General features: G+C 36.6%; 1 protein-coding gene across 4 annotated transcripts in view; it reads right to left on the bottom strand.

The window, feature by feature from the left end:
• The window catches only part of Brat (brain tumor), a 60537-nt gene that overhangs the window by 8570 nt on the left and 25637 nt on the right, over positions 1-26330 (bottom strand). Inside the window, exon 3 of one of the 4 annotated variants that reach the window (XM_070294446.1) lies at positions 17265-17359. The exons of the other annotated variants lie outside the window; for them this stretch is intronic. The gene's annotated coding sequence lies outside the window, so the exon portion shown is untranslated. The remainder of the gene's footprint in view (positions 1-17264; positions 17360-26330) is intronic. 4 annotated transcript variants of the gene reach the window in all.

Here is a 26330-nt window from a genome sequence, read left to right as displayed (position 1 = left end):
AAGGTAAGCGGTCAAGGAATCGACAGATACAGTGTTGAACGTTGAACGCGAGCGAGATGAGGAAGCGAAGCAAAGAAAGACAGAGAGGAAAGAATGGAGGCGAACTAAGAGAACAAAGAGCATCTGCTCCAGGAAACGCTTTTCAAAGCGTTACAACACTAGCTACTCTTCTCGCGCGCGCTGTCTTCGTGCAAGAATTTCGATTAACTCCCCGAGATAAAAGGTGAACGCTCCTGAGGGAAGCGTCCGTGGAGTCGAGGTCGCCGGAAAGCCGCGTTTAACATACCGAGGCCAACAAAATCGCGAAGAGCGTAACGCATGGCAGCCGCGATAAATTCACTGAAAGTGAATTCACGCCATTACCAAGTGTAAATGTATGTGCATTAAAATAATGTAAACGTGTAGAATATTTTCGAGCTGAATAAAATATTTTTATATTTAGGAAATATATTTCAAGCAGGCATCGTATTTTAACGATGTAGATCGTATCGGTAACTCTTCACCGGGATTATTCATGTGTAACTCATATATTAAAAACGTTTTACGACTCGTGCGATAATCGAAACAAATATTTCAAGTATGTATTGTACCGAAGTTTCAATAATTTTATTTAAAAAATATTTCTTTTCTTTTAATTATCAGATCACAAGTAATATTTTTCAAGGGAATGAATATTTTAAATTACAATACAACGTACGCACACACACACACACATAAAATTAAAATCCATATTATAAAATCTCATTTCGCGATGTATTATAAAAATTTTGCTACGGATCAAAATTGATTCAGCGTCCGTTATCATGTGTGTGTAGCTGTTACACTGTTCGTTATCCAAGGATTAATATACACTCTTTTCGTTTTTTTTTTTTTAACGGAATAAATAATTTTCAGAATCTAAAGAAAAAGTATTTTTTAGCGAGATTAGGAAAATCACAAAACATCATTTTATTAACCAAAGTATCGCATAGATATCATAAAAAAATTTATACAAAATATATGATATGATGAAAAAGGCAAACTGCAAGTCGTTTAAATATCTATTATATTGTATTAAAATTAAATTCATTCATGTTGAAATATTCTATGTGTGTAAAATAATTCCAACAAGTTGTAACGAAAAGCCACGACTATATGTTTCCGTTTATTCATTCAAGTTTATTTTTTTTTTTTTATACGTTGAAAACTTGGCAATTTTATCCATTGCATATTCCCATTGTGTTTTTATTTTATCTTAACATCTGCCTCTGCACTGTCTCGATTATCGAAGATCGTTGGGGAAAGAATAAAGGAATATTGCCAATGACCATGTGTGACGCAAGTATGACAAATCAAGCGGCACACGACGGGATATAACGGGTTAATTCCTCCACTCTCGCGACGCGAAATGGGGATGAAGCGTTGAATAAAAAATGCTACATGGTTCGCGCGCGCGGGGAGAGAAACGTGTCCTTGGTTAGAGGATAATTCCCGTTACCGTTGCATTTTCGAACGCGGATCGCGAGCCCCGCGGTTGAATGCACCGTGGGAAGGGGTGGCGGACGGCGCGTCTGGTTACCATGGTGACGCTGCATCGACCGCCCCAACCCTTCGAACCGGGGTTGTTTCGACGAGGGTAGAGTCCGTTGCCACTCGCTGGCGCGAGTAGTGGTGGCGATGGTGATGGTAGTGGTGGAGCGGAGGGTATCAAGGAGAGGGGGAGGGGGGATTGGCGGCAACCGCCGCCCTTCGGCAACGGTAATCGTTGGTGCATCGCCCTTCCACGCAGCCCGGCAAGCAACGCGTGCTTCTCTACGGGGTGAGCGAAAAGAAACTTTTCGACGAACGAATATAGGAGCGATCCGGGGAAATTTTCCGAAATCTTTGAGAAATCCAAAATCTCGCCAGTTTGCAAACACTGTAATTACAAATTAAACATTCGAAATGCCACGTGTGATCACGATATCCTTTATGAAAAGAATTTGCCTAAGATTTGCCAGACAATTCACAGATTTCTCGATAATTCGCTCCTTAAATTGTGACAATTTAAATATATAATATATTGTTAATATGTGTAACATCTTGAACTCGATTCTAATTTTATGGGTTCAAAATTTTTTTTCAAACTCTACAAAACTTCGGAATATATTATGAAACTCGCGATATTTCTTTCCAGAGAAACATCGTCTGCGAATTCTTCGAAACATCCGAAGCAGATGGAAAATCGCACGAATCTTTGAAAAATCTTGATAATCGTTAATAATTAAAGTTAAATTAAAATTAAACGTCAACGTGAAAATTAAAAATTAAAATAATTAATAAATAAAGAATCAAACATCAAGAATGTTTGCGCTAACAAAGATTATCGTATCGTATAAATCGGGAGGAGCGTATACATTTCTCGCGTGTACTTCAGTCTGTAATTTCAATGTCACTGCCGGATCATTCTTCAGCCCCAAACCAGGGAAGCGGTTGCACCATCTGTCCCTCCCTCTCTCCTTCACCCCTTCATTAATGTTATTTCACTCGTCGGGCGAGCATCGACCGCGATCGATACTCGGCGCGGCGGTGGCAGTGACGGTATATGTATAGTCATGTTGCCGGGCCGAGGAACAAGGAACGAGATGAGGAGACGAAGCGGGCGAAAAGGCCATCGGCCTGCGTTGCAGACGGATTGGTAATGGCCGTGATGCTGCGGTTATGGGAAAAGGTGGGCGAGAGAATGTGCGAGATCGGGATGGATAGGGAGAAATTTATTCGCTAAGACCCCAAGATGCCTTGATGTTGTATATTTAACAATAATGTATAAGCTATTGCTTTAATAAGATTTCATCGAAGATTAGTGAGTATTTAAGTGATTTTCAGTAGACATTCGGTAGACACATTTCCCTCCTCCCTTCGTCTTGTTGATTATGACAATAAGATTTCGCCGAATAATCAGCCATTATCGTCGATTGATTCTTCTCATCGAAATTTTACCGTTTATAACGCTATAATCGAGATCACTCTTATCAATGATAATACACAGATTTTACTTAAGAGAATGGATACATAATAATTGTTCTATGTCCAAGTATTGATATATTATTGCTCATATCGTATCACGATTCAGAATATTTGTACTTGAAAAGAGAGTAGGAAAATTCTAACGAGAGAAAGAATTGATTATTGATTATTCCAATCTGAACTTCATTAAAATAAAAACGACAAGTTAATATAAATAAATTATATATATGTATATATTTTAAATAAATAAATAACGAAAAATTAATTATCTACATAATAGAAATGACAATAGACAAATAAAAAAAAAAGTTTTAATACTGTCTTAAAAAGAAAGAAACTTTATTCCTAAAAGCAGAAAATATTCCAAGCTAGAAGAAAGGATAAAATGAGACGGAAGCCTACCAGACGCCAGATCGATCGTGTCTCTGCGTGCCAGCGTCGACAACGGAAACGGAAGTGGTTGTAACGAGATCGTTTAGGTCCCAACGCGCATCGAAGGATTTCTAGCGAGTGGAAAATTTTCGTTCCAATCGAGGGAAATAAATTCTGTTGAAGCAACATTTATTTCGATCTTCGTTATACGAAGGAGCTATCTCTTATCAAATATTTGGATAATAATTTACTATTAAATGTGTATGTGTGTGTATAAATATAAATATTTAATAAGATTATATTGAACAGTTATAAAAAATTCTTAGCCTCTAATTAATGGCAAAATCGAGCGAAATATAAAATAACTTTAATCCACTAATTAATTAATGTTGAAAGTATTGAGAAAATTCTCTAATTTATATAAATTTAATTCTATTAACGTTACAAAAGTATTTCTTTTTGCATATGCGGATAGCGATTAGGACAGATTGTCCTAATTAATAGACACACACACAAATCCCTAGTTAATATATAATTAATAATACATGAATAATAATTAATAATACATGCTTATATAAAGAGAAAAAAAATATATGATATCAATAATTTATATAATGTCAAAGAGAGAAATAGAGAGAATAATCATCAGAGAATAGTTACGTTATTTTATGAATTGTTGGCACACAAAGCGTATTCGAGCACTTTAAGCAGCATTTCTTTTAACGCTAAATCGCTTGCAAGTGCTTGTTGCGCAAAAGTGGAATCCTCTCTACTCGAGATTTAACCCGCTGATGCATTTTGACCCCTAAAGTGCAACAGGACCGTGCTTTGCGCAAGTGTCGTTCGTTTCGCCGCCGGAGGTTTACGAGCGCGAAGTTATGACGCTACGCGGGCGTTTCGTTCCGCATGCGGAACACGTGGGAGGTCACTGCACTGCGAACTTGTCCTGTCATTGATAGAAGGTCGCGCTGAATTTGTAAAATCAATTTCGCGTCAACCGATATCCTGACGATATCCTGGCGAAATATTATTTAAATCTTGAAATAACAAAAGAGCGCGCGTGTATGAACAATCCAATTATGCTACAAGATAGAGACGATTTAAATAAACGAAATATATAATAGAAACACGTCGGTATTTCGAATATGAATCGAGTTTAATAAGTAGAAAATTCAGTTTAATCATTTTATTGAATTTGTCGACATCGCCTTTTTATTAAAAATGGTTCTGCGATATACGCGAAAAGAATCATTGTAAAAATGTACTTATTCTTTCTTAATTATATATTCCTCTGTTATACAATATATAACTGTCGTTGTGCAGATATATTTGTTAAATAATGATGTTTTTCATTACGATAATTCATTTATCTTATTGAAACAATAATTTCAATCACTTTTACGCATGCTAAAGAACTATTTAAATCATAAAACGTCACAAACACACGCAATTGCTATTTTTATTTACGTATAAACAATATCGTTAGTATTATGTAAGTAAAAAAATTAAAATAAAATATTTATTTTTCTCAATATTTTATCAGGGATAGACAAGATGTTTGGCGATTTTACTTGCAAATACGTCTGAAAAGAAAATGAAAGAGGAACGAAAGAACGTTGCGATTATCAAACGTGGAGCAAGGAAGTTACCAACATCATTTCCCAGCAACCTCGTTCTCGGAGTTCTTATTGTTAGTTGGCGAGACCAACACTCGAGAGCGGTGTACTAGAAGAGACCAGAGAATGAAGTGACGTATATATCAAAGGCGACGAGAGAGAGAGAGAGAGAGAGAGAGAGAGAGAGAGAGAGAGAGAGAGAGAGAGAGTAAGAACGGAGGGGAGGATGAGTGGAGGAGAAGTTCAAGCACCATTTGACCGATCTGTGAATCATCGTTAAGAGACCGTTACACGATGGCTCGTTAAATGTGGGTGGATCGAATAAATCGCACGTCTACAGGGCGCTACATTGGCAGAATTGTTTTCGCGCGCGCGGCGAAACACCATCGCAATCGGAATTGGCCGCGATTTCTCTTGCCACGATCGTGCCCTTGCCTTTGAAACTTTCAGCTCCACAATACGTAATCCGATTTTAAAAGTTTTCTAATTGATTCTACGAGACACGTTTCATCTCATTGCGTAATTAAAGAATAATAAATTATTCATGAATCGCATAGTATATAAATTTTTCATTCCAAGTTATTTATATTATAATGTTATCGGAAGTATAATAGAATTTTGTTAGAAAAACATTAAAAGATTTATAACTCAGATAATCATTTCGTGTATTTTTTTAAAACATATTTAGACAATATATATATATATATATTTTTTTTTAATACAATAATCAAAAAATTAGAATGCTAGTTTGTAACTTTATCTATTAATCCAACCTGTGATGAATAATGATAATTACGAAATCGAAGCAATCGTGTTGTATCGATCATCATGTATGACAATGTTAGAGTGACGTGTGAACGTATGACGTAGATTCATCCGAGAACCGGAAGCCACCAATTTCAGGAACAAGCCCGAAGCGCTCTCCTTAAGTAAGATTTCAATTAAGACTATCAAATAATTAACATTGCTTCAAAAGTCTCGACCGACTCTAACGGTTGGCACATTGTCATTATTTAAATCTTATCTTTAAATACATTTCTACATTTTAAACTTATCTCGTAAATAATATTTTAGAAAAATGCAATTTACAGAGATATGCAGAGAATTTAATATAAATTATAACAAATTATGTGGGAGATTACTTTTTTCAAATATTTTTAAAATGATGAAGAACGTCGCATTTCATGTTGCAGCTCTTTGAAACGTGAAATTGATTAAACGCAAAAATACAAATTTATAAATTGCAACAAATGCAGAAGAAAACACCTCGCGTTTCTATGTGCGCGCGTGTGTATGGTTTTACAATTATTAAACAAAGTTACGTAAAAATTTTATATTTAACGACAAACTCTTCGCTATTGAATCTGCTTTATTTCTGCCTTAATTATGTACATTAATCGAGCAGAAATTAGTTCCAACGTCAGTGCACGTAATGAATGGGATTACTATACTTCCTACACAGGCAACCGGTTCCGTTTATTAGACGAGCTCGGATGCATTTCTAAAAAAACACGTGTCGCGCTAATGCAAAGCGTGGAAATTAGTTTGGCGTGCAATTATTAATGATTCTTACTTTTTGTAATGCGGAACTATATACATATCGCCATATCATCCCGTAATTAGAGACAAAATGGTCGATTCGCAACCATGCTCGTTTAACTAAAGATAGAGAGAATAAAGATGAGTATATCCACTTTATGCGACACTTTCTCAAGAAACGTGTAATTCGACGATATTTATACGATCTACGATCAGTACAAATATATATTCAAGATAGATTCGAAGAAACTATTGCCGTTAAAGATACGTATATTCGAGAAAAGCGTGTTATTATAGAGAAATTAACAAGTTTTTATAATACATTAGACATCTTCGAGCAAGAGTGTTGAAAATATCACTGTTGTAATTACGCGCATGTCATTCTCGTTATACAAATTACGAAGCTTTATCTAGCCAAGAGAAAATAGTAGAAAACTTATGAGAGGCTAAAGCAATCGCGGCAAGTGAATCCCCCATTTTGAGAAATATATATATAATAAATAGAAATGTTTTCGTAAAGAATATAATATTATAAATATATACACAAAAAAAAAAAATGTTGACATGGATTCTAATTACATTTAAATATGTTAACTATATTGTATGTGTTAAGCTATATATTTTAAATTGTAGAATGCGCAAATATCAAATTAAAAAAATATTATAAAATAATATAATAAATATGAAAATATAATAAATATATATCCTAATACATTATTTTTTAAAGCTACTCTTTGGAAAAAAAAAAATATATATATATATATATATATATATATGATAATTACTTATAAAGTAATATTAGGATAATATTGATTATTTTCACATAAAAATTTTATAATATAAATGAGTTTATAACAAAAGCACACAACAAAAATCAACGACGGAACATAAAAGCATAAAAGTGCAACGGAGTGTAATGCGACTTGTTCACATGCGAATTTATGACGAAGTGGGGCTTTGGGATGTTATATTTTAAGCAGAAAGGCATGAAAAGCTTTACAGAAGGATAGGCATTTTAAACTCCTCCAGTGAGACAGGAGAAACAGAGAAAGACAAGAAGCTTCACAAGAGGTATCGACAAAAAAGCGCACACCTGTGGAACGCTAATGATTATGAGAGGCGACAAAGAAGGTAGTTCGCAAAGTCTTGAACGAAGACAATTTCTCCTCTATCTAGAACAAGTACAATCCCTATGGATAGCACGAAGCCAGAGAGAGAGAGAGAGAGAGAGAGAGAGAAGTTCACGATAACAAATTTAACTTTACAAGTTTTCTAAATTTACAATTTTCAAAAAACTGAAATAAAAGTTAAGACATGCAAACTATGTAGCAGGCATAATGTAGTTAAATCATAATCGACTTAATTGATATTTTTTTCAGAAAATAAAATTATATTTTAAATATATTACATATATTGTCAGCATTATATATTTTTATATTTGCGCCAAGTAAAATATGAAATAAAATTATTATATGAATGTGTTAATGTGAATTATATATTGCTTGTTCCTCAAATGCTTTTTAAATTATTTGCTCAATATTGAAGTGGAAAATATAATATCCTATATGCAATTAAATTGTGCTTTAAATTTATTTTTCTTAAAACTCAATAAAATTTTCATTATTCTTGATTTAATATTATAAAAATTTCCGTGAGACCAAGCTTAAGCTTCATTCTTACGCTACATGAAATATGAGAAGGAAAGAGGATACTCGGTCCTCTTAATGGCGGCAGAAACAATTATGCCTAACGGAAGCATCGGGGGCAACGTTATAACGTCGCCCGCATACGTCATCTTCTTGTATTTGTACCATCCATGATCGAGAGCCTTAAGAATCTTACACAATGCGACCCGCAGGATATAAATCACGCATGTGAGTGTAACATGACAAAAAAAGCGATACGCTTTTATGTTGGATATGAATGATATAATCATAAAATATATCTACAATGTGTGTTCATAAAGGCAGCTTTAAGATTATAGATCAGTTTTTAATCCTGACTTTGAGAATATATTCTTACAAGAGACATATATATCTCTTTTTCATTGCTTAAAACTTGTAATTTCTCGTTTCTAAATAAGATTATATACATTTTTTTCTAAAAACTTGTATATTTACATAAAATTATTATCTCTATATTTAGATAATTATTACTTTCATTTATATAATTATCTATTTTTTTAGATACGATAAAATGATCAAAATTAAAAACAATAAATAATAATTATAAGATGTGTGTTGTGTGTGTGATTTTCCATCATATATTTTCTTTATATACTTTATTATGACATAATAAAAATTTTTCGCTTTTACAGTTTTGATACGTTCAGAAGAAAAACACACACAAAGGAGAAAAGAGATAATAATAATAATAATAATAATAATAATAATAATACAAAACAAAAGTTTCTGCAATTACGATATACCTAAACCTGCAATTTCTCCGGTCAAAGTTAACAATAAAAAATTTTATCACTTTTTCGGGGGCGCGATTAAGATTAAGAGTGGCCGTGCGCGTATCACGGTTATTATTCCAATTAACATAGGGCCACCGTAATGTTAATTGCTAATTGTAATGCAGTTGGTTGCGCGAACAATTTCTCACGGTGAAGTAATAAAGAGCGACCGTACACTTTGTGCTAACTTAGACTTTAAGATTACCAGCATTATACTGTAGCTAGTCGCTCCTCGTTCTAAGGATGAATTTATGCAAATTATTCGCAAATTACCGTGAAACGGAATAAAGTGGCCAAATTTTGATAACGATGCCATTGACACGAATTTGTCGATTATTTCTCGATAAAATATATTGAGATATAACAAAATCCTTTCTATTCAAACTTATTTTTGTTTATATTTTGAATCAAGTTTATTTCATATGGACTTTCAGTTTGAATTTGATCGAGATATTCGATATAATGTAATAAAAAATAATCCAGATAAAAGATTGCAAATTTTAGTAACTGAGATAAATGAGAAAAATAAGAAACAATTGAAGCGTAGAAAGAAAAACAAGATTGGATATGCTACAAGAATAATTTTAAAATAAAAGAAGGATGCCATATTTTAATCACGTTCTAATATTTCTGAAACTCTTATAGTCTATTTTTATTTACAATTTTTTTTCCGCCTATTTCAATATTCACAATTAAAATTTGCAGATACATTTATTATGACATTTTTTCCATATTATATATTTATCAATCACTATTATTTCACGGATGAGAATTCCGAAGTTCTGTTTTCCGGCTTCGCGTCCCGAAATATATTTTGCAAAAGCGATGAAGGATTTATGGTTGCGGCAGATTGTGAGATGGAAAAATGCTATGTCGAAGCTGCGCGCACCTCTCGGCCTTGCGATCAATTTTTCAACGATGGCCGGCAAACCCCTGAAATTTACTTTCATGTTACGTTACACACCATCGATTACAACGTAGAACGGGACTCGACGGCTGCGGTAACATAAACACAGTATTCAATTTTAATGCGAGAGAAATGTGCTGCGCGACCGCCAAAGGTTTATTAATTTATGGAGGCTCATTTTCCTTTGTTTATTACAGACGCGGCATCGCCCGGGGCGATGTTTCAAAGCGCGAAGAAAATCTTCCGCTCGTTAAATGAAAACTTTCTTAATTATCCTGTCCACGTGACAGGGCACTCTATAAAGGGTGCTTATTTACGCATTAGCGACGTAATTTTTATGCACATAACGGCATTCGAGATCAAAGATATCTCATATAAGATGATTCTTGTTAAACATATACAATAAACCGTCCATTTTCTCTCGACACTATTCTAAAAATTTTAATTGTAACAAAACTAAAAGTGTTTCGCAGTGCGGTGTGTATTTTATTTGAAATATATCCCATTGTCAATTATAATTCAATTCGTTCATTTTATTATTTAATTTACGTACGTATTAAATTTCACTTGACATTATTTGATCGATGATCTTTTTTTTTTTTTACGCAAAATCGAATTAAGGGTAAGATGAAAAATCTCTGCCACTTTGCGCGATCCATCGTCGGCAAATCAAGCAATACTAACCTCTATTAAGCTAGCAGGACCAAATCAGCAGAATCAAACTGGACCTATCAGATTATTTAGTACCCATTTTGTACTAATTTGTACCAATAATAATAATTTTGTACCTCGTGCCATTTTCAAAAAAACCGTGGCGATGCTACCATCAAATTAAGCTAGCAGGACCAAACTAAAACAAAACAAAAAAATAAAAATAAGACCAGAAATAGAAAGGGCTGAATTTGTACTAATTTGTACCACCCAAATAAACTCAATATATTTAGCCCTTATGCTTAAAACAACCCCCAATTGAATTTAGCCCTATTAAGCTCAAGAGTAAAATACTCTTTCCAATCAGCAGAATCAATCGCTACTTACACACTGGACGCGGCATAATTTGTACCGCCAAAATGTGAAGTTTCAAATTTTGTACCCCCGCCGTTCCTTCGAAAACTACCCCCGACCCATCTCAATCTCAAGAGTAAAGTACCTTTCGCCACGAGCAGAATCAATCGCTACTTGTACACACAACGCGACATAATTTGTACCATCAAAATCTAAAGTTACAGATTTTGTACCCCCGCCGTTCATTCGAAAACTACCCCCGACCCATCTCAGTCTCAAGAGTAAAGTACCTTTCGCCACGAGCAGAATCAATCGCAACTTGTACACACAACGCGACATAATTTGTACCATCAAAATCTGAAGTTACAGATTTTGTACCCCCGCCGTTCATTCGAAAATTACCCCCGACCCATCTCAATCTCAAGAGTAAAGTACCTTTCGCCACGAGCAGAATCAATCGCTACTTGTACACTCGGCGCGACATAATTTGTACCGCCAAAATGTGAAGTTTCAAATTTTGTACCCCCGCCGTTCCTTCGAAAACTACCCCCGACCCATCTCAGTCTCAAGAGTAAAATACCTATCGCCACGAGCAGAATCAATCGCTACTTGTACACACAACGCGACATAATTCGTACCATCAAAATCTAAAGTTTCAGATTTTGTACCCTGTTTTTTTTTTATTATGTTTTTCAGTAATGAATTTATTCTAAATTTTTTTAATGATTCTACGTATAAAGGTATTGAAATAAACATACGTACTTGCATGTATACGGGTATGCATGAGGATGTGTATGTATGTGTTTGTGAACGAAAAACTACATGAAAAACACAATAAAAAAAAAACGGGGTACAAAATCTGAAACTTAGATTTTGATGGTACGAATTATGTCGCGTTGTGTGTACAAGTAGTGATTGATTCTGCTCGTCGCGAAGGGTACTTTACTTTTGAGACAGATAGAAGTCGGGGGTAGTTTTCGAAGGAACGGCGGGGGTACAAAATTTGAGACTTCACATTTTGGCGGTACAAATTATGTCCCGCCGAGTGTACAAGTAGCGATTGATTCTGCTCGTGGCGAAAGGTACTTTACTCTTGAGATTGAGATGGGTCGGGGGTAGTTTTCGAAGGAACGGCGGGGGTACAAAATTTGAAACTTCACATTTTGGCGGTACAAATTATGCCGCGTCCAGTGTGTAAGTAGCGATTGATTCTGCTGATTGGAAAGAGTACTTTACTCTTGAGCTTAATAGGGCTAAATTCAATTGGGGGTTGTTTTAAGCATAAGGGCTAAATATATTGAGTTTATTTGGGTGGTACAAATTAGTACAAATTCAGCCCTTTCTATTTCTGGTCTTATTTTTATTTTTTTGTTTTGTTTTAGTTTGGTCCTGCTAGCTTAATTTGATGGTAGCAGCGCCACGGTTTTTTTGAAAATGGCACAAGGTACAAAATTATTATTATTGGTACAAATTAGTACAAAATGGGTACTAAATAATCTGATAGGTCCAGTTTGATTCTGCTGATTTGGTCCTGCTAGCTTAATAGAGGTGCAATACTACTAGTTACACATTAGTGAGCAACACGCCGATGTGCTATTTATGTGATATCCAGCTTTCTAAAGCGTCGTGAAAAGAACGGAAATTATTTCTGACTCGTTTCACTGCGGTGAGATTGTTTACAACGACGCACGTTGTGTCAGAGACATCGATCGATATAGATATCGGGTATGTATGGCCGATATTTATAATGTTAAACGGGAGTCTGGCTCTCTCGCTTATTTGTTCCATATTGCTCGCGCAACGAGACGGTTTTCACCGTGAAAACGATGTTGCCGCAACAGACATATCTTTTACACAGGCGCCTATTAAATGCTATGAATCCGTTGCAGAAATATTATGTAATATTGTTAAAATCCTAGTGGCGTTGAAATATTTACGCATTTACTTTACGTTTCGAATAAGCTACGATAAATATGTTTACGGAAAGATTGAAACGATTCTCATTAATTTTCTTTTAACTGGAAAAGAAAGTTCGCACTTTTTGTCATTACGTGCATACGGAAGGTCGAAATTTTCGAAATTGTCAAAAGCTGTTACAAGGTTTCATGGCTCAAAGTGTTGTAATCTTTGAATCTAATGAAGCTTCAAGCTTCTTTAAGGTTTCAAAGTCTCACGGGCCCAAGTTGCTGTCGATTCGCGTCAAAGTTTCAAGGTCCCAAGATTCCGAAACTTCAAGACTTTCGGATGTTATCGTGATTTTCAATATCTAATATTATATTCAAAGAAACTCGCGCAAATATTCAATAAAAATATTATCATCGGAAGAAAGTTTCAAGCAGAATAATTATAATGGCGATCAACGTTTCTCGATTTTTTCCTTTATCTGCCGAAATTATTAAACGCGGTATCATCCATTCGGGGACGAAAGGCCAGCCCGAATTCTACCAGGTAGGAATCGATAAAGGCTAAAATTAGCTTGGCGCACTGATTGGCGAGAAAGCCAAACAGCCGGAAACGAGATCAGCGTTCGTTAACGGCGCGAAATTCCGACGATCGAAAATTGGATAACAACAGTTGCAGTACTTTTTTTCCGTGGCTCGTATGAGAAAAAAAAAAAAAAATCTATTAAAAATTGAAGAGCAACTATTCTTTTTAAAAATTTTCTAGCAAAATAAATTCATATATATATGTATATATATTGTATTTCGCATTTGAAATATATTATAAATAATATATTTATACAACGAGCTATATGTAATATAATTTGACCAAATATTTATAAAATTTCAATAAATGAGCAAATAAGCGAAGCTGTCAAAGATGCTTTCGATTGAAAACGGTTAACGAAATCGGAAATGTAGTTACTTTGAAGATCTCCACTCGCGGCCTATCGATCTTTATTACAAAGAGCGCAGCCATGTGTTTTGTCGAGGAAAATTTTATTTTTTCCTCACACACGTCCGAGACGTGGAAGAGAAATAATTAAACACTGCGACGCGACGCGACGTGTGTCCGCTCCTTTCCACACACACACACATCTCCGTTTCTTTCTTCAGCGTCGGAAAGGAGACGTAGGCGCCCGACGCTCGGCGCCGCACGCGCTGACACGCGTCTCCAGCCGGGGACAAGAGAATCGTGAACGCACGCACGCACGCACGCACGACCTTCCGCACGATCGATATCGTTGTCAGACGCAAAAGATGGTCGCGACTTTTTCGCGACGGTGGATCTTTCGCGGTTTTTTGCTCCTTCTCGCTCGTTTTCCATTCACTTGCGCAGACGTAAAATGCAGCGAAAAAAAAAAGCGTCAAGTTTCGCAATTGAAATCGCATTATAAATAAATTTAATCATACATTTACTAAAGACACACGTCGAATAAAATATAAGCGTGTGTGCGGAGGTTTGTCGCGTGCGATAAACTTGCGACGAGGCGTCTGTACGCATACACACGCGATCCTATCGTGCGTTTTTTTCTTTTTTTAAACTCGCGTCAAACGCGCGTTTCTCGACAATCTTTGAACGCGACATTTCGTCCGCGTTTTTCTGCGCGCAACTAGCGCTCCGTGACCTTCCTCTCCGCTGTAGCTCTAAACTTGCTCGTATAGCACTTACCCGTGTAACGTCCTCTCACACGGTTACGCGCATCCCCCTTCTCGCTAAAATAAGCCCGTATTTTTAGAATGTCGGCACGTATCGCGTAGGTGCTGCTTTTCCCCGCATACGTGCCAACCGTCCGAGGATATATTCGTCTCCCTCTACGCGACCTTCGATTTTCTTTATTCCCCGACACCTACGAATCCTTCGATAGCAAAAACCCTAATGGAAAAATTTTTCGCACAGAGATCCACGCACGAATTTTCTATTCCATCTACAACATAGTTAGCTTCTTAATTCGATAACCGATCGATTAAAAATAATATCATTACGCGATCCTAATTTCCCCGCTAAATTAAAGTGAAAAACTTTAAAAAAGGGATTATGCGATATATCGTACATATAATAATATTAAAGCGGCGTAAGTTTCATTTTCAAACGCGCTACGAATTCCAGTTAAATGTAACCAATTTGAATCTAAAATGTTTACATTTGTAAAAAGAGAATCAACAAGATCGTGACAAGAGGCAAGCACTTCTCAAGATACATGCCAGAAAGCATCATTTAGGAAGCGGAGAAAGAGAGCTTGGAATTTTTTCATCTTCGGGGCGTATCGACTCTTCCGTTCGCCTTTCTGCGCTATCATATAATTTACACGAGGAGCAGCCGCGGGCCGCGATATCCTAAGCACGTATTAACCGGCGAGCACGAGATTAATCCGGAAATACTGCGGGCAAGCGCGCGGCGATTTACGTATTTATGTGCCCCCGAGAGGAGTATCCGGCGAGAGGTGCACCTTGCGACTCGCACAGCGCGATGAATTATCGCTGGCCTGCAGATCGCGCCAAGGGATCGCGTGAGTCACTCGAGTCGAGTATAACGCGAATCTCGAATAATAAATTATGATACACACACACACACACACACACATACACGACGCACGGTACATTGCGCGAGTCTTGGTAAGGAAAATATATTACGCGATAGATTTCTAGCGCGAATCGAAGAATTTATTTAGATCTCGCAAGTTTCGCGAAAAAACGACAGCTTGATTCTAACCATGCGCGATAACGTAGTTTGTTTGCCCGTAGAGTGAAAGTATCGCGGCTTTTGCCCTATATCTATGACTTCTTCGATAAATTCAGCGATTCGATTTTATAGAGCATGATTCAGTCTTTATATCGCGGAAATACGGGAATCGAGCCACCGTAGAATCTTCAATTCGATGCACATTGAATGGACGATCTCACTCTAAACGTTCAATCGTCACGTATATCCGTCCATTCTTGTAATGGACGGATATTATAGAACTTGTAACAACTTCCTCGATAAATTATCCAAGACTCATCGCGCGCGAATTACAGTATTTCGCCAACACGGATTCATTAACATATCTTCTCGCGGATGCCACGTCATACCAAAGACGCTTGTTAGACATCTAACGATGTTACCTTCCTAAAGAATAACCCCCTTCGATAACCCCCTGCGGTGAATAATGCTCGATATTAATTGCGAGATTAATTGCCCCTCGCGATGCGTAGATATGGCTGCAGGGGGAGAGACAAGAGATTGGAATTTACATAGAGATAGTCTGTCGCGATTATAAAATCTCTCACGAGGTACAACGACCTCTGAGGATACCTTCATCGTATATTTGTAATAAGAATATACAATACATATGTTTCTTTCATTAAATTCGTCTTTTTATCTTTGATCATCATCGAAAGTTTATTTTTTGATATTAGAAATTATTTCATCTCTTTTCATTGTTCACAGAAAAGCTTTAAATATAAAAATTTTTTCCTATTTCTATTTTTTCCTTTACAATAAAATATGTATTTTTAGAATTTTTCAATTCATCTTTTTAATCTGATTAATTTAATTTTTTTTCACATGTAAATAATACACCTTAATAAAGAGATTATATTTTGATGAGAATAAATCATATATAAATTTAATTATATTAATGTTTTCTTTTTCTTCATCAATTTATGAAAATTAAATTTATTTTATTTTGTCCTAAAAATACATTCTAAACATATATCTCTGTTCCTTCACCTTCAATCATTAGAACGTCTTTTCGTATCAGAAATTAAACTTTATCGATTATATCGTTGATAAAGTTTTGAAAATAGCGCGCTAATTTCGTAGAGAGATGAGTGATCTTCTCGGTATTGCGAAATTCATCGAACCTCGTTCGACATTCGCCGATCGGGCGCCACTTTTATAAAGAAAATATGCAAAAACTCTCGTCTGGCGGTATGCGGAACAATGCGTCATTGTGTGCACCGACGCAAATTGCGCGCGAGTTTACTCATATTAGAAGCGGAATATGCGCGTCAGCGCGACGACAAAAGTTATTACGACAGTATTAATTAATTTTTATTTACAGATTCGTAATTGTAATCTCATAACGACAACGGACAAGCAAACAAATGATTATTCTCATATCAGTTGCGATCATCTCCCCTTCCCCCTTCTTTCCCTGGAATATAGATATTTTCCTTTCTCCCTTATTCAAACATTTCTCACTATCGCGGGCGGCTATTTTCAGCGTAAAGCGAAACATGATATTGACTTGCGAGAGATGACATTATTGGAATAACTTTCTTTAATATAAGAGATGTCTCGCGATATATAAACATTATTACATCATACAGAACGGGAATGTGTTTATAGAGCATTCTCAGCTTGCTCTGCGAAATTGTAGCGCATTCTTCGAGATTATGATACAAAGTCGTAAAGACCGAGCTTGCACTGACAAGTAGCGTAAAAGCCTATACGTTACCCTGAAGATCTAACGCTCGTAATCTCGTGGCGCGGGTACTTGCAAAATTTACGACCTCTTCACGGCACCGTCTGCCGGGATATTACAATACTCACCTGAAAGAAGAAAGAAAATTTCGTTTAGTGTAAGTGCATGCGCATGCCAACGCATAGATGACGCAATATCCAACAATTAATCTTCTATAATATAAATCAATCTTCTGTAATATCTACATTAAAAAACAATTATAGTACTGTTTATTACAATAATTATTAAAGAGTATTCTGTGCTCTTATTAAGGTCATTATCTTTATAATAATAGTGTGATAATGTAATTAATTTATTATTCTTTCTCTCTCTTTTTTATTATAACATATCATTTATATAACTTTGTTAAAATTAAAACTAAATTTTATGTGATATATGCTTTGAGAGAATAGTCATAAAATAATTATGACAATGGTTTAACATACCTATAATAATCAGATAATTAGAGAAGTCGTTCAATTTAAGGATAAATGCCGACGAAGTCACCTACAGCAGTTTTCTATCTCTTTCTCTCTCGAAAAGAGATTATATTTACTAGCTAGTGCGTGCTAAAAATATACAATATTTATATCTCAGTAGATACTGCAAAGACGAAAGATCAAAGTTGATCAATAATTGATGTCCGTAATAAGAGAGCGACTGTCTGTATCGACGACATCCGAAAAGAATGGAATCGTGTCCAGAATTTTCCCGATTAAAATACGCTATTTTTGGACGACAAAAAGCATGAGAGGAGCAAATCGATAGCATTGGAGATTCCCCCCCCCCTAAAAAAAAAAAGTTCTCGTCTGAGAGAAGTCATGACAAATCTGATGCAAAACTGCAAATTAATTTGCAGAAAGACTATCGGATATATGACCAGAAAAATTACCAATTCTCTTGTGTATATCTAAAATATATTAAAAATTGTACAAGAGAATTAAAAAAAAAAAAAAAAAACCTGTTGGGACTTCCTAATTGCAGAAGGGGAAACAATATTCTTAATTAAATACAATATATGTAAATCAATAACAAGAATCAAAGTCAAATGCGTACCTCTGGTACATGTTTCATTAAATATTGTGAAAGAATTAAATATTATATAATTATATTATATGCATAAATATAATAATATTTATCGATTACTATTCCACGCGCAATTATATCCGCGAGAGAATGTACGTGAATGAAAAAATATTATTTTAGATATCTTAAAACGATCACGTTCTTTATATCATGGCTAATTGCATCGTCCACCTTTCTCGCGGCGATAATGACGCTTGATCCAAACATAGGCTGCACGCGGTGTGAAAGAAAAAAAGGGGGAGAGAAAAAGCAAATGTTTTGCATCGCGCAATACCATTGTCCGATCTCAACAGATAGCCGGAAACACGCAACGAAGCGAAACTTCCGGCGAAACCGACACCCGTGCGGCATACGCGGTAGCGCAAACAAAACCGCACGAGAACTCACCGCGGTCGATACGGCGTTCGCGACGCGGATATTAAGCGGCCAAGTCACACGGCGCAGAAATACGACGCAGTCGTGCAAAATTGTCCCCTCCTTCCCTGCTCTTCTCGACGATGTTAACGCATTTATGCGAACGATCGATGAGTACGAAGCAATTTATCGGGTGCTTTAACGCGCGAGAGCGTCCCTCGTTACTTCCGTTCTTTCGGTAACTTTTAGTAATAATTCTGCATTTTCTGCCACACGACATTTTTCATCCCCGTGTATCCCAAATATCGACGAGAATATAAAATTGTATTACAATGTATGTAAATAAAAATAAAAAAAAAAGAAATGCATACAACATTAATAATAAGAATAAACATTATGAATATATTTCCATCGTTCAAACTTCTTCTCTTATTCGTTCCTTTGCGCGCCCAAGAGCGTTTCGTCATCTTTTATCCGTACACAAAATGGAAGAATACTACGTCGGTCGTAACGATGATGGAAAGTGTAACGACGGAGTCGGAACTTTGGAAGGGCGCGGAAACGAGGGGACGCGTTACGTAAGTTAATCGCCGTCAATTTACTCGACGCACCTGGCATAAGAGAGGGACGTTGCAGTCGCATTCGTAAAACAACGAATCGCGCATCACAATCGTTCGATGGGGAATTCAGTAACGACGGTCTGAAAGTGAGCCAAGGACGCGCCACCGTGAAATCCGCAGGTGTGCAAACGACGAGAATAGAAACGAAATTCTCGAAATCTTGCTAAAAAGTATTTGGGAAAAAAAAAAATCAACGCGATAAAATCTAAATAAATGGGTTAAGATTTTTTTTTTTTTTTTTTTTTAATGCAACATCGATAACATTCACTTATTCGACAATGCGAGAAAAATTATCTAATAATCCATTCAATTTTTTTATCTCGATTTACCTTCCTAAAAATGTGTTTATGCTATTAAACTTAAGATGTAATGCGGACGTGTACACGGTTGAACCTCGCGAAATTAATGACTGATATAAATCGGATAAGTCTCTTATGAGGTCGCGTCGTGATGATTCAGCAAGTGGCTGTTTTTTTTTGTTTTTTTTTTTTCTTCAAGAAATACGCGCTTGTCTTAATTCAGCATACTTTGTAACGCAAAATTATAGATATATGTACTTCCTTATTGAAACGAGTTGACAAGCTTGGGAACGATGATTAAACAAATCATGCTACATAATTGACTGAGAGTCTGTAAATTTCAAAATTTACATCATCCACGCAACACCCCTAAAAAGCGTCTCTCCTCTTTTTCTCCTCGCAAAATTAATATTTCGATGCTACGAAATCGAGTTTATAATTAACACGACAGTATCGAACACATATTACTTTTTCCTTCCCTCTCTCGATTCAATTAGAGCTTCGCGTCAACGTGTAATACGCGGATTATGTCTTCGGACGAAAAATAGATCGCACGAAATACTGCAACATTCGCGACAGCAGCCGTGCATTAAGTACGAACGAACGATAATAACGGACGATCAATCAATCATTGTTATTACGAGCCAATTGAAAGTTGTATCGATCGGGCAAGATCTGATTTTCTCGTTTCGCATCGTCGACCCGACGTTATATGAATATTCCGCGCGCCACTGCAAATTGTTTGGCAAATCTGGTGCTTTTGTGTGCGCGTATATAAGCGCGCGTCGGTTTTGCGCCGTTGGAAAATCGAGCGGCAAAAAGCCGCGACCTGATCGATCGCCGTTAGCGAGTGTTACGCGCGAGTTAATATGTAAAATCGTGTCGGCTGAATAATACATGGGCGAACGCGGGAGGGATTTGTTTTTCGCCGGACGATGACTAAAGCGCGCCATCGATCTTCGTGCGTGATCATTTTCACCATTTCATTAGATATTAATGCGGCGAGTGTATCACCACCGTTCGATTTAATAGACCCGCCCCGATCCGATCCATCCGACAGCTCCTGTTTGCGCGATCCGATAGTAATACCACGATAACTGTATACGTCAATATTTTTTCGTGTCGGGAGACACGTTCGACGTTCGCTCCAATATTTTGATCGCAAATAACGCGGCGAATAATGCACCTATCTGTACGAAAAATTTAATTTTCCATGATCATTAGAATCATCTCCGATCGATCTGATCAATTACGATCAAATAACACTAAAAGGGTATTATTAAGTACGCTTGTTTGATTATATAAAACCGACTTCGATCTCTAGGAATTTTGCATACAATCGTGCATATTTTTTTACAACTTTCGACTACGATAAATATCGTGATCACTATATAAATTATGATTCAGGTAACTAGATAAAGACACACCTCTAATAAAATTTTCAGTACATTAAAGATATCGACCGATATCAAATGTACTCGATCATATTGTTCTTTGACAGCGATTTCGATTCGCATTGCGTCCCGCTCGCGCGAAAATTCTCACGAAGCCAGTGACCTCTTTGACCTACCTCGACGACGATGAGGTGCCCTTTCATCCTCTTTCTCCCTGTCTCCATTCTCCTCCCTCTCTCCAACCCCTGCATCTTTCCGTCATCGGTTTCGCGGTGCTCTTATCGCACACCGGAGACTTTTCTTCGATGGGACAGCCGCCGAACGATAACCACGACCAAGGAATATCGTTCATGCACGAGAAACGCGTGTGTCTGCTCCGCGTATTCCGCCAGTGTAAATCGACAATGCCTCTGATTTTCCGCGCGTTATTCAGATGGCCCGATACGGGCTCAATTCGAAATCGTGTCATTGCTTGAATAAGTCGACATAAAAGAGCAGAGAGAGAGAGAGAGAGAAAAGACATCATTCACAATTTTTACCTAAATAGAACATTAACCAAGACGGAATAATACAAAAATGTGATAAAAAAGAACCGTATAACTTTCAATGTACAGAGTGTCCCCAATTTAAATGGCAAAACTTCAAGAGTGTGTAGGGGACCGAAAAACTAAGACAAGAAGTCCTTTAGAAGTTTGCTCGTTTTTGCTCCATTTTAGAGAAAATCGCAAAAATTCAAGCTCTCATTGTCAGTTGCTCTCTTGAATTGATTGGCACCGAATAAACTTTCTGTTTCAAGGTTCCTTACATATGTAAACACTTGATGTTATCCTTTACGGTGCCAATCAATTCAAAAGAATAATTAAGAGAACGAATCATAGATGCGGTGCACCAAATATCACTAGAACAATGTCAGTGCTAGATGTAACGCTTGCATTGCTGCAAGAGGGCAACATTTTGAACAATATCTTTAAACAGATGATAACATAAATCAAATGTAAATAAATAAATAAATAAATAAAAAAAACGAAAACTTGTTTTGTTTCTTTTTTTGTGATTTTCTCCAAAATGGAGCAAAAACGAGCAAACCTCTAAAGAATTTTCTGTCTTACCTTTTCGATCCCCTATACGCTCCTAAAGTTTTGCCATTTAAATTGGGGACACCTTGTAGAACGGAATTCGCTCCCAATTAGATAAAGGAAATTGTTCGACATTAACGCTTAAAGATCGACATTTACAGTGCCATTCGATATCAATCCTTTTCGTTTCATACAGAACAATTCAAAATTATCGCATATTTTTCACTTGCTATTGCATAGAGAAATGTTTTCTACAGAACAGAGAGATATCAATATAATTTGTTTATCGTGTGAAATTTCTTATACACTTTTCCCACGTTAGGTCGTTAAGAAAGAAATTTGCAACTGACATCGTGGGGCGGAAGTAGCTTCAGAAATACCGTTACTTTGCTTGGTTTTTTCTCAGGTTCCGAAAAAGAAGAAGAAAAAAAAGATAGACACGAAGGGAGAATGATTGGCAGGTGTTGCTGTCACTTTCGAGCAACGCGAGTCTTTATCCGCGTGAATTATGTGCGTGTGTGTACCATATATGGGTACAAATTAAAAATCATTGGAAAGAATCACTCGACATCACGTGCCATGATGTTTATTTTCCGATCGATTCTCACAGGCAGTGAATCACATTCAACCGATCAAACTGGATAGAATGTAAACTGTTTCTTGACGAAGAAAAAACATACGCGTACGAGAAATTTAGTAACTCGATTCAAAAACAATTTAAAACTTTCAATTTCAATGCGTAACTTTTCTTTTTCATTGCAACTATACAACATCGTACAATGTTTTAAATCTGTTTAATATCGACGAATAACGCAATGTTATGAAAAAAGATTTCACTCGCGGAAAGTTAAGCGATACGAAAATTAAGTCAAAGCAACTCGGATACCGAATAACATTTACGTTTATTTTTATCTTGATGTTTAGCCCGCATCGATCGATTTAATGCCGTGTTTTTCTGGTAAGATTGAAAAAATGCCGAAAAGTTGACTCGCTCTGAAGAAAAGAAATTCGACCGAGGAAAGTTACAAATATTATGTACGTAAATTTATATCGATGTCAATTTTTTTCATAAATATCTTCATCGATGATCATTTCACGAGCGAGATTATTTGGATCCCGCGGCATTTTCTCTGTGATAACGAAGCTATCGGTGATTATCGGACCGAGAGTTAGGCGCTCCAAGCAAGCGTTTACCGAATATACATATTCGTATGTACATATATAACGATGTAAAGTGGCCTAACTCTGACTATACTCGAGCGCGAATATATCCCGCGCTCGACGGACGGATGCTCGAGCGAGCGTTTACGCGTTGCCGCGCAAACCCCATCAGGGAGATTACGGGCTGGGAGCATCAGCGTCGGTCGGGATTCGATTAAGGACGGCAGCTCGAGCATCGCAAACCAGGAGCAAACTGTAGAGATTGGATCGTCAAGTGGTTACCGAGGATTCGGCAGAGCGGCTTCGTCGAAACTCGCATTCGAGCTCCACCGCGAGTTGATTGAGTCTTATTACTCCGCAAGGTCAAAAGGATGGCGATCAAGCTCCATATCTTATCCGCAAGTCCTGACGTCATCGCCAAACACGCTTGCAATACATTATCCTACATTATGACAAAATTGTCGTAGAATCAGCTGTTTCAATTCAACGGCGATTCAATGGTACGCGTGATCATTTTTACAACTTTCAATTTTCAACGTTCAGTTTTATTTTTACTAAAATATCTGATTGTTTCATAATATACTTTTCAATTGATATAGAATGCATTTAAAAGTTAAATGTATCAAGTACATATTGTTCCTAAGAACACGTAAGCGTAAGACAAAACTCCAACGTAATCGCGTTCGCGGAAGCTGAAATTGCAATTGTACAAACTTGGACGAGTTGACGATGAGGCGACCGCACGTGCTTTCGATCAATCGTGTGACGGTTTGAATGGCGAGAGAGAGAGAATGAAAGAGGCTGAGAGAAAGAGAAAGAGCTGCCCATTCGAGGAAGGCATTTGATAGTCGTCATTTTTGGTTAACCGGAAACGTGAGAACATCCTCCGAATGTTAAAACGAGATACGCTCGTCTACGACCTTCCGCATTAATGAGTCGGGACACATTCGCGGCTTCGCGACGAATGTGTCCCGAAATCTTTCGTCGAGGCGCTCGTTCGGCGATTTAAATTCCGATCTCGTGACGCCGGTGTCGTAAGGATATATCTTATAAGAGAGAGACATATAAAAGATTTTTTAAGTCTCGCGAGAGACTTGTAAAAGATTTTTTACGGCAGATTTCTTCGTAATGTCCACATCTTTGTATTTTATCTTTGAGACTATTAATCTCGCGCTAACTCGAATTTCTGGAATTCTTCGTAACTTGTTTGCCTCATTAAAAATAATCGACCGCAATAGTTAAACTCTCTATATTTTTAATACACACTTTACATTTTTTTTAAATCGTGTACATTATTATGTTATATTACAGTCATTATTATCGATTCTTGGTACCTTCGATTTCATCGATTTCGGATTTAAATCACAAAAAAAATTACAATAAAAAAAAATATATATATATATATAAATTGATTACACTAATACATCTACATTTACATACGTCAATATATTGTATTTATCGCGACAAAATTATATTCTATCCATATTCACATCGTTTAATTTTCCAACGATATGATTTTTGTTAAAAAATAAGAATGTAATACTCTATAGTAATGTTGCGTGTCAAACAATAGGCGCGTTCTCTCTCTCCGGCGTGCGTGGCCCAAATGATAAAAGCCTAACCAAGGACTTGGAAAATGTGGAGGCCATTTCCGGCGATAAATTCGCGTCCGACTATGCGTGCAGGACGGCGTATGTCGGTTTATTACTTTTAACGATTGCTGTTTGTTACAACGAAAAAGAAATTCACGAAGGGATAAATCTCTGACGTATCGAGCACGCTTATCTGCCAAGGTGATACTAGATAAAGAATAACGATGGAAATTAAATCGACACTTCTGTCGATATATCGGCCATCTGGCGTCGCGAAGCGTCCTGCTGCGTCGGATAAATGCGATTCGTCGTTTTCTATTTGAAATCGAGAGAAAGAGAGAGAGAGAGAGAGAGAGAGAGAGAGAGAGAGAGAGAGAGAGAGAGAGAGATGAGATGAGATGTATTATTATATTTCTATCCGCATCTCTCATATCACTTGAACAACTTGTTTTAACCCTCCTAATGCCGTATCAACGCGATTTCTCATTTTGTCGGAATATTTTTCACGAGGAAAATCGCAAAACAACATAAAGAAAAAAAAAAAAACTTTTGGATTAACAGAATTGTCTCAACAGAATTTATTTCAACAAAATTTATCTCAACAAAATTTTATAATTTGATATGTAGAAAGTTGTTCAGAGATATTTAACGGCAGAAATTAAAAAAATTTCTAATTAATTAAAATTCTAATTAATTTCTAATTAGAAAATTTAATTATTAATGTATATAATATCAGATTCGCGCGTTGGAAGAATCCGTAGTCGATAAATAGAGAGAGAGAGAGAGAGAGAGAGAGACGCCTGGAGCACCCTGTATATTGCACGCTGTATAGTACGAGGTTGACCCGTTCACTGCTGGTATAACGCGATGACGTGTTTCGCCGACTTTTCACGTGTGCGTTAGTGAAACGAGAATTCCACATGTAATGTGTCTGTAACCTCCAGTTACAGCCGCGGGATAGCTTAAATTTTCATTCGCAGTGAATCGAGTGTTCCTGACACTTTGCGGACATTTTTCAAATCGCACTTTCTTCATGAATTTTGCACGCAGCAATTTTTACGCAAGAAACAAATCGACGTCGATTCTTACACGCACCGAAAATCATTCTCGCGTTATTGAAACGAGAGAAACGTGTTTCGTTACGCAGTAATCGATACAGAAGATGACAGCGATAAAATATGTACCGCGTATTTCGTAAATACTTGCAACGCCAGATAGTAATCGTTTACACAGTAAACATCAACGATTGCAATCCGAGAGCGGGCTCTATCGCATATTTAATTTCATGAATAAATTCTACTGATTACGAGACGCTATTTTATCTTAAACGATTGCGTTGAAATTACTGCACTCGAAAGAAAACAAAATTATTCCACACGAAGATGAAATAAAAAAACTAAATGTCATTCTTTTTCAAATAAAATGTTTTCGTCGAAAAAGATTTCGTCGAAAATTAACTCTTACTCTAATCAAATTAA

The sequence above is a fragment of the Polyergus mexicanus genome, unplaced genomic scaffold (genome assembly GCF_030449975.1).
Source record: "Polyergus mexicanus isolate NDT 795.1 unplaced genomic scaffold, iyPolMexi1.0 SCAF_4, whole genome shotgun sequence".
NCBI lineage: Eukaryota > Metazoa > Arthropoda > Insecta > Hymenoptera > Formicidae > Polyergus > Polyergus mexicanus.
The sequence above is the reverse complement of the archived record's forward strand: the minus strand, read 5'-3'. Positions and strand labels throughout refer to the sequence as shown.